At 53.1% G+C, this 15,197-nt stretch overlaps 1 protein-coding gene and 1 non-coding gene across 4 annotated transcripts in view; both read right to left on the bottom strand.

Annotated features, from left to right (window-relative positions):
* The window catches only part of GLIS1 (GLIS family zinc finger 1), a 237,998-nt gene that overhangs the window by 181,259 nt on the left and 41,542 nt on the right, over window positions 1-15,197 (bottom strand). The window lies entirely within an intron of this gene.
* LOC116564203 lies at window positions 3,423-3,486 on the bottom strand. The gene has a single exon (XR_004274789.1). It is a non-coding gene; the product is annotated as a U7 small nuclear RNA (small nuclear RNA).

Here is a 15,197-nt window from a genome sequence, read left to right as displayed (position 1 = left end):
AGACAGCACACAGCTGACCCTCCATGCTGCCACACACCCCTGCACCTTCAGTCCCATCAGAGCCTTTGGACATACCATTCCTTGTGGCCACCCCGCCGCGGAGGACCGCGTCCCCAGAGCGCCGTGGTGTCTGCGCAGTCGGGCGCGATCTGTTATTATCCCCCGTCAGCGCTGCCGGCCTGTGTACATTCCTCTGTAATGAGTCTGACCTCCTCGGCAATGTTTAATCAGAGCCTAATCGACCCTGGCTTTGATCTGCTGCATTTTCTGCAAAAACCCTGGTACCTGATTTTTACAATCTGATTAGCAGGCCAGCTCTCCGAAGCCAAAATTACCCTGAGTTGCAGAGATCCCTGCTGAGTTCTTTGTGCTTTTCCCCCTCTCTTCCAACAAGTTATTTCCTGAGACAACTGTCACTTCCCTCCTTGCCTGTGACTGTCTCCCTCGCCCTCAGCTTTCACATCCAGCCAGTCGTCAGGTCTCAAATAGTGGGTCCTAACCCATCCCCTCCTCTCCCCAGCAGCTTCAGTGCTGGCCACCGCTACCACGGTCTGAGGCTTCTGCCCCTGACTGGCCCTGCAATCTGTCCTCCGCCCCGCAGCCAGTTCTGCTGAGAGCCGCTGCCACTCTGCCGAGCCATCTGGCCTCAGGAAGTGTTCCCTGCTGAGCCCTCCAGCAGGGCCAGTGGCCAGCCCCACCTCATATTCCCCCCACTCTGTCTTATGCACAGGTTCCTGCCCTCCCCTCTGCCCCGGCGCTTCATCTAGTTCCCTCTCTCCTCTTTCACCAGGCTGCATGCTGGCCCCTCTCCACTCCCGCATCCGTGATCCCCCCTGCCCACCTTGGTCACTGTTCCTTCCATCTCTCCCACCAGACTGCAAAGCCCCTTTAGGAGGTGTCTCTCATGCTCCACTGTTACCCCAGGGAGCAGAGCAATGACTGCCCTGAAGCTGGGTATTCAGAAAATGAGGGAGGAAGCGCACTGCCAAGTCAGACCTTGGCCCTTCTTATCTTTCAGCACCGCACAGCACAATTCTCCTCTCCGGCTCAGCCCGCTCCACTTTCCACCAGGCCCCGGCCTCTCGCATGGAAGACATGGCTTTGTTCTCATCCGCAGTGCTTTTTCCCTCCAAAGTGGGAATACAGGGTGGGAAAGAGAGCAGAAGTCCCTGTGAGCACAGGAAAATGGTCCTTGCCTGGTTGGTGCAGACCCTGAGCCGAGCACTGGAGGCACAGAGGAATCAGATCCTCTCCCTCTCCTTGGGGAGCTCACAGCCTGTGGGGGAGGCAGTGAGAGGAGCAGATAAACTGGAACACAGGGAAAACGGTGTTCACCTCTGCTCAGGGAAGCTGACTCTGCTTGAAAGAAACAGGAAGGAGTCGAAGAGGGAGCATCTGAGTTGGGTTTGAGAGAGAAATAGGAGTTCTCTAGCCAAGAAAAGAGTGACCACGCAAGGGCGCAGAAGCATGAGAACGTACGGCAGGTTCAGAGGGCAGGAAATGTTCCGGGGGCCTGAACAGAGGTGGGGGTGGGGCAGCAAGTTTGCTGTGGCCAGATCATGAAAGGAGACCATGCTAGCGAGGTAGGACTGTGGCCTGCAGGATCACCGTGTCTGTCGCCTAACTGAACTTCCTAAAAGTGTGGAGCACTTTCTTTGCCCTGATACACAGTGGATTCCAGAGCTGTGTATAGGAGGCTCCCAGAGCTACTCCACTGCCAGTGAGATCACTGAAGCTCAGAGAGGCCAAGTGACTTGGGCGAGGTGACACAGCCTCCGAGGAGCAGAGCGTGGACTGGAACCCAGAATCTCCTGAAGTTAAGGAAAGGTTTTCCCAGGATGGAGGCAAACGAGAGAATCACGGTGGGAGCAGAACCAGAGCCAGGCAGGAGAGCTGGACTTGTAAAGGGCTGCTCGCCTCTTGGGCAGAGGAGGAGGGAAGTAGTCCCCAGCTCCAAGGCCTTTCATACCCTGCAAGGCACCACCTGCCCACCTGGGTCTCTCAGATATTTTTGGGGGTTGGGGGGTGGGCAGTGGAAGGAAAGAAACAGTCTCCTGAGGGCTTCCCATGGAGTTCTTTCACTAATTATCTACTCCCAGCAATTCCAAGGAGACTCTGAGGCAACATCTATCCCCTGGTCCAACCAGCCAGCCCTGCTTCATCAAGCCTGTGTCAGCCCTTGCAGTTTAGCCCCTTGAGGAAAACCCAAGTACATCCCCGCTCTCCTTGCCCTGTGAGGGCCAGGGAGCTTCCTGAAGGGCCCCCTGCTATCAAGGGGTTCTGTGTGTTTTCTCCCTCAAGCCACACGGCTTGCTTACACGCCATGGGTCCCCCCAGCTACAAAGGGGCAGCACCAGGTCAAAGCCCCCGCCACCCAGCACCCAGCCAGGATCTTACCATCTGGACACCTCCTTCACGAGGGGAAGGACGGTGGGCAGGAGTCCTGGCTAATGGGGGTTCCAGTTAACCGGGAGTCATGGGATGTTCTCAGCCCCAGGCCCCCATGTGACCAGGGGACAGTGACAACTGCTCCCACTTGTGGATGCTCCCAGGCATGGGGCCTGACCTCCCTGCGTCTCTCACCCCAACCTGGGAGCTGGTGGCATCACCACATCATAGATAAGGAAGAGTCCTAGACACAAGCAGTCGGCTGTGCCCCTAGCCCCACCTCAAGCCCAGAGGACCCAACCATTGGGATCACCGTGCTGTGCTGTCTGGGCTGAGGAACCGGGGCTGCCCTGCTGGAGGCCAGACTGGCCCTGCCCCAGTGCGTTTCCTGCTCGGCAGGCTCTGGCCCTGCGTGTGGCGCGCTGACACCCGCTCCTTCCCTGATTCCGAGTGAGCACCTCACCAGACTCTCATTCACTTCTGTTTTCTCTGCAAACATCCCACGGGCCCGCCGCTCCCTCCTGTGCCCAGGAATGCGAGTGTGGGCTCACGGGGGATAAATCCGTCTGAGTCTCTATTTTGACTAGTCCCTATAAAATGTGCTGTGAGCAATTTGCAGGGAGAGGTGGGGAAAAGGGAAGAGGTGGCGGGTGGAGGGGCTCTCCCTCATACAGATGTGCAGTCCTGCTGAGCCAGGGACTAGGGACTAGACCCGGTCCCCCAGAAATTGTGCCACGTTTCCCACTACCCTCTCTGCTCTCCTGCCCGTTCCTTAGTGCCCAGGCCAAATGCCCCCTCCTCCACAGAGACTTCCTTGTTTCCAACTGGGAACGACGACGCCCTTCCCAAGCCTCCACAGCACGGTGCTCCTCCTAGCCTCGTGCTGACAGGTGAGTGACTGCCTTGCCTTCCCCATGAAGCCCTGAGCTCCTCCAGGGCAGGCCCACAGCACCTGTATGATGCCGTCTACAAGAAGAGGCGCTCAGGAAACAGCTGCTGAGTAAGCACAGTTTTTAAACTGGTTTTTGTGTGTGGGGGATGTTTTCTGGAGAAAACCAGAAAATCTGCCAGAAAAATCCTAAAAGGGCTGTACTACTCGTTTTTAAATTTTTGCTGAGTGCCTGATCTTGCCCAATGGCAGAGAATTCATTTGGGGGCACCTTGAGGACACCTACTGGCAGAATCCATGAAGGTCCAAGAATAGTGCAGAGGCGCCAGCCACACCCCAGGCCGGACTCCGGGCCAGGCAAGGCTGGGGATGAAACCGTCACGGTAGTCTTAGAACTCCGGGGTCCACCTTCTTCCTCAAGCCCTCTGCTTTCAGTAGCACTCTGTGGATGCCTGAGCACTTTCTCCCAGGTCGTTTGATGGTCTCCTTACACTCCACCCTCACAGCGTGAGCCAGTTAAGAGACCAGGCCAAAGGTGCACCTCAATACCCATTCAACAGGCATTTCAAAGACAGACGTGGAGAGTTTCAATTCAGACCAGTAAGTGCTGTGATGGGGCGAAGCAAGGGGGCAGTGGGTATGCAGAGGAGCCGAGGCCCAGTCAGGGGAAGGAGGCCTCAGGAGAGGCTTTACAGAGGCGCCACCTGTCTGGGCAGGACTCACGGCAGCTTCCCTCCTTCCCCAGGTGAGAGGCATTTACCCCAGCTGTCCTCTGGCTCCAACCCTCTCTCCTGGTTCCAGTCCTCCCTCCTGGCTGCAGCCCTCCACTGTCTACCAAGTTGACCCGCCTTTTGAGCCTCCTGTATCTTCCCACCCAGAAACATCCTGAGCTGAGAGCCAGCCAGACCAGAGCAAGTGACCACCGACATGGGGAGTCCCAGCAAGGCCTGCGCTGTGACCTTTCTGCCTGAGAACAGTAGAAGACAAGCACTCAAGAGGTCTTCATTCTCAACACTTAGCCAAACAAAGACTTACTTCTCCATTTGGCCACAGGCAGTACCAATGCCCTGTGTCACGCTGAGCAAACACTGCCCCTCTCTGGGCCTACAGTAACAGCCCAAGGCCAGACCTCTCCTCTCTAGCAGCGTAGCATCTGTGATATGTTACCCCACCCCACCCCACCACCCAGGCCCCTCTGAGAGGCATCTCAGCACCCATTACTGGCCTCAGCAGATGAGATCCCAGGAGCTCAGCCTGTTCCTCGGGCCCTGGCCCTCACTGGCATTTACTTGCTCACAGGTGCCCTTCAGTGTCGGTTTATCCCCGCCACTCTGCACCTCTGGGCTACATGTAGCAAGTGGAATGCCTTTCCCCTTCCTGTCTGGCCAACACAAGCCCCTATCTTCCTAAATGAAGCTCTCTCACACCTGCACTGGGCTCCCTGACCCTGAGTCACACTGTGTGGTCATTATCTGATACCCAGCAGCCTGCCCCTTCTGCTGTGAGCTCCCTGAGTCAGGCCTGAAGCTGATTTATCTCTGGGTCCCCAGCACAGGCTAGAAAGGGTGAAGAACATGAATCAAACATCAGCTGCACATGCACAGTGAGGGCATCAGGCCAGGGAGCATCACCACCCAGCGACACTCAGCACCACAACACCACATCTTCAGGGCCACAAGCAGGGATGGCTCACCACTCCAGGCTCCACTGCCCTCATAGTACACAATGGGGAAAGGGTGGGCTCCAAGGCCCTCCCTCTTGAAGACCTGTGCTGCAGGACACAGCTGGGATGGCTTCCACTGGTCTCCTATGAAACATGGCAGGGGCTCCTCCAGGAACCAAATCTCAAGCGGCCTCTGCCTAAACTGGCCGCCAAATGGTCAGTGTGGAGGCTGGAGAGAGGACACTTTAACACCACAGCACCTCTTGGCCTCAACGTCTGCATCTGGAAATGGACGTGACAGAACAAACAGGACACTGCGGCGCAGGCTGCACTGTCCAGCACTGCTCAGAGAGCCAGGACCATCTCTCCCTTCCCTCAGTCATCCAGAGAAGCACGCAGGGCGGCGGTGATCAACCCCTGTTTACGGCTGGGAAAATGAGACTCAGGAGGCAGGACATTTCAACTGGCCTAAAAGAGAAGGAGGAAAGGGCATTCCGGCAGAGGGGCTGGTGTCCCCAGAAACAGGTGGTGATGATGCGAGAACTGTCAAGGGCGTGGCTGGAGCAAGAATAATAAAAACCAGGTGCCACTCCAACCACTCTGCATGAATCTAGACGTGTAATCCTCATAACAACCCCTTGAGGTGGGTACAGTTATCTCCTCCTTTTTACAACTGGGACTCCTGAAGCACAAGTAACTGTCTGAGGTTGCCCAGCTAGCAGTGAAGGAGCAGGGATGAAGCAAACCCAGGCTCCAGGACCCACATTCCTCCTCAAGCACGTGCCCACACTGCCTCTCAAAAAGGAAGGGAAAGGCCGGGCGCTGTGGCTCACGCCTGTAATCCCAACACTTTGGAAGGCTGAGTCAGGAGGATCACTCAAGGCCAGAAGTTCAAGACCAGCCTGGGCAACACAGCAAGATCTCCGTCTCTACAAAAAAAATTCAAAAGCCAGCTAGGCATGGTGGTTACACGCCTGTAGTTCCAGATACTCAGGAGGCTGAGGTGGGAGGATCACTTGAGGACAGGAGTTTGAGGCTGCAATGAGTTATGATCACACCATTGCACTCCAGCCTGGGCAACAGAGTGAGACCTGTCTCTTAAAAAAAAATTTTTTTTAAAGGAAGGGAGCCCATGAAAGCCCCCTATTCAGTAGTGCCTGGCCCTTAATTAATATCTGATGAGCAAATAAGTGGATGGGTGAACAGAGTCTCAGCATCTCACCCTACCTGTGGTATTAGCTCCCTGCTCTGCAGCCCTCACACCATTGGCTGGGACCACTTAGCCCCACAGCTCTCTCTTCCCACCCCCAGGCTCTGTTTCCAGCAGGGAGACCTGAGAGGGTCCTACGGAGCTCCAAGTGAGGCATGCAGGGCAGCTACTAGGCCTACGCTGACCTCAGCCCCACCTCCAAGCTCCTGCCCCGCAGGGCTCACCACGCCCTTGCCGCCACACCACCCTGTGGTGAGGCTTGCCCTGGCCCTGCCTTTGTCTCCCTGGCTGCAGGCCCCTGCCTCTGATCACTCAGTCCAGCTCCTGAACTAACCCCATCCCCCATCCCCACCCAGCTGGTGGGTCCCCACATGCCCCAAATTTACCATTCCTCACCGCCAGCTTCTAGCCAAAGCCCTCCAAAAACTCACTCCCACCTAGGCCAGGGTACCTACTGCCACTCACAGTAGGGCTCACAGCCCCCCTGTGTCCCTCCCCAGCTGCACCCACAGTGGGGCTTCAGGGCCCGAGCCCAGCCTCTCTCACCACTTGCTGCCCACAGACCCTAGCCCTGCCCATCTTATCATCCTCTCTCCTGCCACCACAGGAGCCACATGTGAACCTATCCATGTTTCTCAGAGTCTGGCCTTTTGTCTGCTGCCCACAGAATCTTGGGCCCACACTGAACTCCATGAGCAGAATCACTGGAGATGAAGCCTGGGAGGACCCAGGACCCAGGATCCCAGATTCACATGGGCTGGGAGGAGCTGAGAGCCCCCTGCTTCTCCATGTTCCCCCACATCCATGAGCTCCTCCACCCCTGCTCCTCCTCCATCCCCTCTCCCTCTCCCAACAACCTCCTCCTCCCCTGGAGCTTCTACACCTTTTCCACCAGCCACTCCCTGCAGCTACTCAGCCAGCATCAAATCATACACTGGCCGAGCTTCGGATTTGCTAATAAAGGGTCCTTCATTTCTGCACAGCTCCACCTTACTGAATTTGCAGTTTCCCTAAATGGCCTCTATATTCCTTTCACGGCCAGTACCAACCTCCCTTCTACCCCCACTCCAACCCAGAGTCACACCCACCCAGCATGACCAGCTTCCACAGTTAAACCAGCTCCGCCCCAGCGGCTGCATCTCTGAAAGCACAGAAAGATGCATATTACCGTTACTCTAGTCCCACCATTGGCAGCAGCAAGGCCCATTCGGACGGGGGTCATGGAGGAAGAGGGAATTCCATACCAATAATCTGACCTGGGGACAGTGTCTGGCAATGTCACACCTAGCCTGCACCCCACTCTGCAGTTATAATCTCTGTTAAATACCTGACCCCTCACGCTGCCTCCCTTTTTCCTAGCACAAGCTTTCTTTTCCTTCTCATCCAACCTCTCTTTTCCTCCATTTAAAGGGAGAAGGATTTAAAAAGCTATTTCTAAAACTACCATAGAACAATAAAGCCCCTTTTGAACTAAGCACACCACGTAATGAGGCTTAAACTCACTGCCAGATTCAGCATCCTGGAGCTCAACCCTATGTCACATCCTTGCTCAAAAGCCCTCCATGGCTCCCCACTGCCTGAAGAATAAAAGGAATCAACACAACCATAAAACAGCAATTGGTATCCAATGTACTTGAGATGTGCATGGAAAGAATGTAGTAATAACGTGAAAGACATAACCATAACAATAAACATAGCTAGCAATTACTGAGCACTTACTATGTGCTTTACACACGTTAACACATGACCCTACAGGGGTGCAGCTGGAGGAGGGACACAAGGGGTATGGGCCCTAGCCGGAGTAGAAGTGGGGGACCCTGGCCCATGTGGGAGTGAGTTTTTGGAGGGCTTGGCTAGAAGCTGGCTGTGAAGAAGGGAAATTGGGGAAACCCAGACCATCCCAGCTAGGGCCTGCTTTCTCCCCACTGGGCTGGAATCACACGCTTGCCCAAGGCCTCTGCAGGCCCAGTGCTCTGGACGGTGGGCACTGCCACCCTAGCAAACCCCAAAGTCTTCTAGGAACCCACTCAGTCTTTACTGGCTAGACTGGCCTGTCTGTCAATGGACTCCCAAGGGCCCATCCTGTCCCCAGAAGCAGCTCTAGAGCCATTCTCTATCCCTCTACATCCATAGCCGTCCTTTCCCAGAGAAGGTATGTCCCTCACAGGCGCTCAGCACTTCCCAGTGTCAGAGTGTGTCATGGAGACCTGGTATCAACCCAGAGAGAGGAGCAGGGCCGAGTGCATTCCACTCTACAGACAAGGACATCATCGTGGCACCGTGTGTTCCAGGCACTGTTTCATAATTTAATCCTCCCTGCAGCCCCCTCTGAGACTACTATTATCCCTCTTTTACAGATGAGAAAACTGAGGTAGAGAGGGGCTAAGACTTGCCATGGCCCCATGTCAACTCAGTGACAGGACTTGAACCCAAATCTCCCTGGTGGCCGTCTGTCTCTGGAGGCCACCACCATGGCCAACAACCTCAGAAGATCCATCTTCTCTGCTGCTGACCATCCCAAACCTTCTGGACGCCCAGCCCTGGGGGACAGGCATCTGGCCAGGTACTTGAGATGGTTCTCAGCAGCCCCTGGGGACAGAGGCCAGAACTGCTAAGCCTGGCTCTGGAGTGTTCCCCCAGACACCCCATCCCATCCTGGTCCCACAGTGCCCCAGCCAGAGCTGCCCCCCCAGCGCAGCCTCTCACCCCCGCCCACAGATCCAAATTTCCATTCCCTCAGCAGCATGAGCTCAGTGGGGAGGAAGGCAATCTGATTACAAGCAGTCCTGGCCTCGGGTCGCTAAGGGTGTGGGCATCATAAAGCAGGCGCCCTGGCGGCACTGAGGAGGGAGGGAACGGTGCGGGAAGCCTGGGATGTCGAGGCCAGGCTCTGTTACCACCGCGCCCCCACCTGGAAAGCGTGTCTTTTCATCCATCGCTGCCTTACCTAACCCTCCAAACGGCGATGCCACTCAGTGACCTTGATGAGAAGATGCTTTGGGAGATAGGAAACATGACGTAAACACGAGGAGCCCAAGAAAGGGCTCTGGCCCAATCTGGGGTCAGGACTGGTCTAGAACGGCCCTGAATGAGTTTGAGAGACCAGCGGGGGTTGGCCAAATGGAGGGAGTGGGCCCTCTAGGTGAGAAACAGCAGGGGTTAAGCCATTTATCCCTTTAGACATGGGGCACTGGGGGAGGGGTGACAAGGAGAGACGACATCAGCAAAGCACACAGTACACAGTAGGTGTTCAGAACACGGTTGTTCTCTTCCCCTCCGCATACCTCACCCTGTGGACTCAGGACCAAGCTTATACCTCCTCACTCCCTTTCTGTGAGCCGGCTGACCCTGGCAGAGACGCTTTCTGCCTTCTCTTCTCAGTGGGCTGCACCCAGTGTCCCTGCTGGCCCAGGAAAGCCCTGCTGACCTGACCTCCTGGGTACCAAGCTGGGCTCAGCCCATGAATTAAGCTTCTGCAGAGGGGGCATGCTGAGGCGGCAGCACCCCCACCCCAGGAAGAAAGCCCAAGCGGGACAGACACTGCCGCCAGGATCCCAGCTACACCTCCTACAGGCTGTGTGGCTGGGGCAAGCTGCTCAAGTACTCCGACCTGGGACTTGGGATAGAAGAAGTTATTATAGACTGGGCGACATGAGGCATACAGCGCAGTCCTGCACACACACCAGCAGGAGCTAAATTCTCACCATCATAGTAGATTGACGCTGCCTCAAAAAACCTGGGCTGTAGGGTCACTTAGTAAGTATGAAACGTGCAGGACAATGGTGCTGGTATGGAAGGGCGGCAGAATGGCGGCTACGATCGTGCCTGCGAATAGCCTCTGCATTCCAGCCTGGGCAGCACAGTGAGACCCCCATCTCTCTATATATATACGTGTGTGTGTGTATATGTGTGTGTGTGTGTGTGTGTGTATGTGTGTATATATATGTGTGTGTGTCTACACACATATATGTACATACATACACACACACACGCACGCACATATACTGGCTCACTACTTCCCCAGACACTAGGGACCAGGGCCATGCAGTCCCTCGTGCTTATTAGTGATTCCTAATAAGTCAGGGAAGGCAAGTCCATGAAAACATTACAATCCACAGTAGGCCCACATCTGTTTAAAAAGCCGTGTGTGTGTAATGAAGCCCTGCAGGCGGCTGACAGTCAGCTGGGGTGGGGGTGGGTTGAGGAAGAAGAAAGCCCCCAGGCTCTGCTGCTCTCAGCTGGTCTGGACTGTGTGGCCCAAATTCCCAGTTATGTGACCACAGGTCAGCATCTCACCTCAGGAGCTTGTGGCTCCCATGTGTAAAAGGGGAATGAGGGGCCTCCAAGGTCACAGTGCAAGTCCAAGGAGAGGATGTGCACGAAACCCGAACTGGCAGTGAAACATGAAGGAGTGGCACGAGACAAGCAGAGGTCAAGGGGATTCACCTCCAGGCTGGGTAAGTTGAAGACCTAACCAGAAGAAGGTGGCAGACGGGGCACTACGACAGTGACTTGTCTGTCCTCAGCCAGCCAGCTGGGAGCTCCCCGAAGGCAGGCACCAATCTCACTGGTGCCACAACTGTCAGGTAAGTAGCAGGCACCAAGCAGTGAATGTCCAGCACAGCAGAGGGCTCAGCCCAGCCCCGGGCCGGTTCCCTCCACCCTGTGTCCTGGGAGGCCCCAGGTCCAGTTCAGGAAGGCAGGAGGGGCACGAGGTGGTAGACAAGAGCTTGGAACCCAGAGCCAGAACAAAGGAGGGGACGTGGCCTGGAGAAGTGTGCCTCACTGGGACCCAAACGCTGGATTTTACTGAGCACCTACTGAATACAAGGGTATTCTGTTTACATACAGTGTTTCATTTAGCTCTAGCAACTACCGGTAGAAATGAAAAGCCTTCATCTGCTGAGACGGATTAAGCAATGCAGCTAAGACTCCTCATCTTAGGAGAGGCTCAGGTCTGCCCAACCCAGGGGCCAGGGGCCTTCCTGGCCGTCTTTGGCCACAGCTGCCGGTGCCAGAGCATCTCCTGAGAATGTGGGCAGACTCGTGGGCGACTTGAGGTTGGGAGGCTGCGCTCCAGGCCAGAGATGTCTCCAACAGACGGAGCCCCCAGGGCTGCCCCGCTCCCAGCAGTCACCCCTGCTTTACAAGGTGGGACAATTCTGAGGGTTTCCTCCCCTCAGGGAGCTGGTGAGCTCCAGCGGTTAATGCTTTGCTCAGCACAGGCACGAGTTTAATAAAACCAGAAGCAGCTAATGGCTAACAATAAAAAATAATATTTTTCCTTCAAGCAATTAAATTGTAATATAGATCTCACTAATTCCTTCCTGTTCTTTCCCTTGAGATCTCAGATCAAGCACCAGAAGAAATAAATTATTCATCACTATTCCCCACTTGAAACTCAAGTTTTAAGGAATCCAAGGGAGAAATATTGCCTCCTTCATTAAGGCAGAAATCTGAGGGTTTTTACGGAGGTTTCATATAACAAGTCACCTTTCTGCAAACATGGATCCACGACCCAGACCCATCTTAAAGACCGATAAATTCACCACTTGCCCTTTCTCCAAGAAACCACAGTGTGTGAAAATTAATCTTACCAAAGCATGGCTCAAAACTCTCTATGGCCCCCTCTAATTAGGGGAAAATAAATAAAACTCCACCACCCCCACCCTACCCAGCCACGCTCATGAGCCTTCCAACCTTACTTCTCCCCATCCCTCCACACGCCCTTCTGGGCAGCCAAGTGGAGCTCACTGCTGTCCTCACATGTGCCATCTGCTTTCCCACCTCTGTGCCTGGAACTCCCTTCCCTCAAGGGCCCGCCTCCCACACTGAGCCTTACCTGCCTACCCCAGGGGAACAGGCCATCATCCACTCTGGGAACTCCTGCAGAACTCTGTCTCTTAAAGACTTTCCCCTTTCGACTCTGGCTAACAGTCTCTTGAGATGGCCAAGTGAGCCTGGGAACAGAACACCTTCCACGTGGCATCCCCGTGCAGCTCCTCTGCAGATGCCCCTTCACTGTGCCTAGCGTGGTGACCAGTATCTTATAGGAGGTGTGTCCACATTCACTGGGTGGATTCACAAACGAATTCAATAACCACTGAGGACTACTTCTCTCAAGACCACGGGAGGGAGCTGGGAGGAGGCAGGACAAGAACTTCTGGACGTTGCCTGGATAGCGGGAAGTCGGTCACAGCAATGAACCCCAAGAATGACACAATAGCAGACTCTGTAAGGAAAGTGAGGGAAAGAGAGCAATACCAACATGAACAGGTCACCCTGCCCAGAATCCTTCAGAGGCTCTCCCTGCCTACTGGCAGAGCTGGGACTTGCTTAGCTTGGCATTCAAGGCCCTTTGTGAGGTTCTCACTTTGCTCCCAACTTTCACTTTCTATTCCAATTGCTGTGCACATGCAGTTCCTCCCCACCATTCTGCCTAAGGGACCTCTCTTCGTCCTTTAAACCACGGTTCGGTGCCACCACCCTGATCCCACCCTCCTCGGGGAGCCACTGTCTGTTCTGGAGCCCCCTTTCCCCAGGCTGGGGTATTCCTGGGACAGGTTCAGGATGGGATCCACCCCAGCAGAGATCCAACCCCTGCTCAGGGCTTGGGAAGCATCCACGGAGCTAAACTACACAGCAGAGGAGGAAGGAGAAACAGGTCTTCTGGAAGGACCTGCCCATCGGTCACACTCCCTTCAGAGTCCAGCTAACACTTATTTAGCACATACTCAGTGCGGACACTGTCCTTCACACTTTTGCACATATCGCTTCACTTCATCGTAGCAACAACCCAGGATGTAAGTGCTGCTATGACTATTGCACAAATGAGGGAACAAAGGCACAGAGAGGTTAATCAACTTACTAAAGTCACAGAGCCCACAAGAGGTAGAACTGGGCTCAGAGCCAGTGGTTCTAACTGCTACAACCAATACTCTATGTAAAACATAAGGACCTGTACTGGGGTGGGGACAGAGCAGAGTTATTCTAGCGACCAAAGCCCTCACGTTTGAAAACCTCCCTGTCAGGAAGTCAAATTGTCTCTATTTACAGACGACATGATTGTATATCTAGAAGACCCCATCATCTCAGCCCCAAATCTCCTGAAACTGATAAGCAACTTCAGCAAAGTCTCAGGATACAAAATCAATGTGCAAAAATCATATGCATTCCTATACACCAATAACAGGCTTAAAGAGAGCCAAATCAAGAACAAACTTCCATTCACAATTGCCACAAAGAGAATAAAATACCTAGGAATACAGCTAACAAGGAATGTAAAGGACCTCTTCAAGGAGAACTACAAGCCACTGCTCAACGAAATAAGAGAGGACACAAACAGATGAAGAAACATTCCATGTTCATGGTTAGGAAGAATCAATATCTTGAAAATGGCCATACTGCCCAAAGTAATTTACAGATTCAATGCTATCCCCATCAAGCTACCAATGACCTTCTTCACAGAACTGGAAAAAACCACCTTAAACTTCATATGGAACCAAAAGAGAGCCCACATAGCCAAGCCAATTCTAAGCAAAAAGAACAAAGCAGGAGGCATCACACTACCGGACTTCAAACTATACTACAAGGCTACAGTAATCAAAACAGCATGGTACTGGTACCAAAACAGAGATATAGACCAATGGATCAGAACAGAGGTCTCGGACACAATGCAACACATCTACAACCATCTGATCTTTGACAAACCAGACAGAAACAAGCAATGGGGAAAGGATTCCCTGTTTAATAAATGTTGTTGGGAAAACTGGCTAGCCATGTGCAGAAAGCAGAAACTGGACCCCTTCCTGACACCTTACAGTAAAATTAACTCCAGATGGATTAAAGACTTAAACATAAGACCTAACACCATAGAAACCCTAGAAGAAAATCTAGGCAAAACCATTCGGGACATAGGTGTAGGCAAGGACTTCATGACCAAAACACCAAAAGCATTGACAACAAAAGCCAAAATAGACAAATGGGACCTAATCAAACTCCACAGCTTCTGCACAGCAAAAGAAACAGTCATTAGAGTGAATCGGCAACCAACAGAATGGGAAAAAATTTTTGCAGTTTACCCATCTGACAAAGGGCTGATATCCAGAATTTACAAAGAACTAAAACAGATTTACAAGAAAAAAACTAACAAGCCCATTCAAAAGTGGGCAAAGGATATGAACAGATACTTTACAAAAGAAGAGATACATGAGGCCAACAAACATGAAAAAATGCTCATCATCACTGGTCATCAGAGAAATGCAAATCAAAACTACATTGAGATACCATCTCACGCCAGTTAGAATGGCGATCATTAAAAAATCTGGAGACAACAGATGCTGGAGAGGATGTGGAGAAATAGGAACACTTTTACACTGTTGGTGGGAGTGTAAATTAGTTCAACCATTGTGGAAGACAGTGTGGTGATTCCTCAAGGACCTAGAAATAGAACTTCCATTTGACCCAGCAATCCCATTACTGGGTATATATCCAAAGGATTATAAATCATTCTACTATAAGGACATGTGCACACGAATGTTCATTGCAGCACTGTTTACAATAGCAAAGACCTGGAACCAACCCAAATGCCCATCAATGATAGACTGGACAGGGAAAATGTGGCACATATACACCATGGAATATTATGCAGCCATCAAAAAATGATGAGTTTGTGTCCTTTGCAGGGACATGGATGAACCTGGAAACCATCATTCTCAGCAAACTGACAGAAGAGCAGAAGATCAAACACCGCATGTTCTCACTCATATGCGGGTGTTGAACAATGAGAACACATGGACACAGGGAGGGGAGCACTACACACTGGGGTCAGTTGGGGGGAAATAGGGGAGGGACGGTGCGGGTTGGGGAGCTGGGGAGAGATAGCAAGGGGAGAGATGCCAGAGGTAGGTGATGGGGAGGAAGGCAGCAAATCACACTGCCTCGTGTGTACCTATGCAACAATCTTGCATGTTCTTCACATGTACCCCAAAACCTAAAATGCAATAAAATAAATGGGAAAAAAAATAAAAATAAATAAATTAAATTAA

The sequence above is a fragment of the Sapajus apella genome, unplaced genomic scaffold, assembly GCF_009761245.1.
Source record: "Sapajus apella isolate SASKATOON/1434 unplaced genomic scaffold, GSC_monkey_1.0 scaffold36, whole genome shotgun sequence".
Taxonomy (NCBI): domain Eukaryota; kingdom Metazoa; phylum Chordata; class Mammalia; order Primates; family Cebidae; genus Sapajus; species Sapajus apella.
Note: the sequence above shows the minus strand (reverse complement) of the source record. Positions and strands in the feature narration are given on the sequence as shown.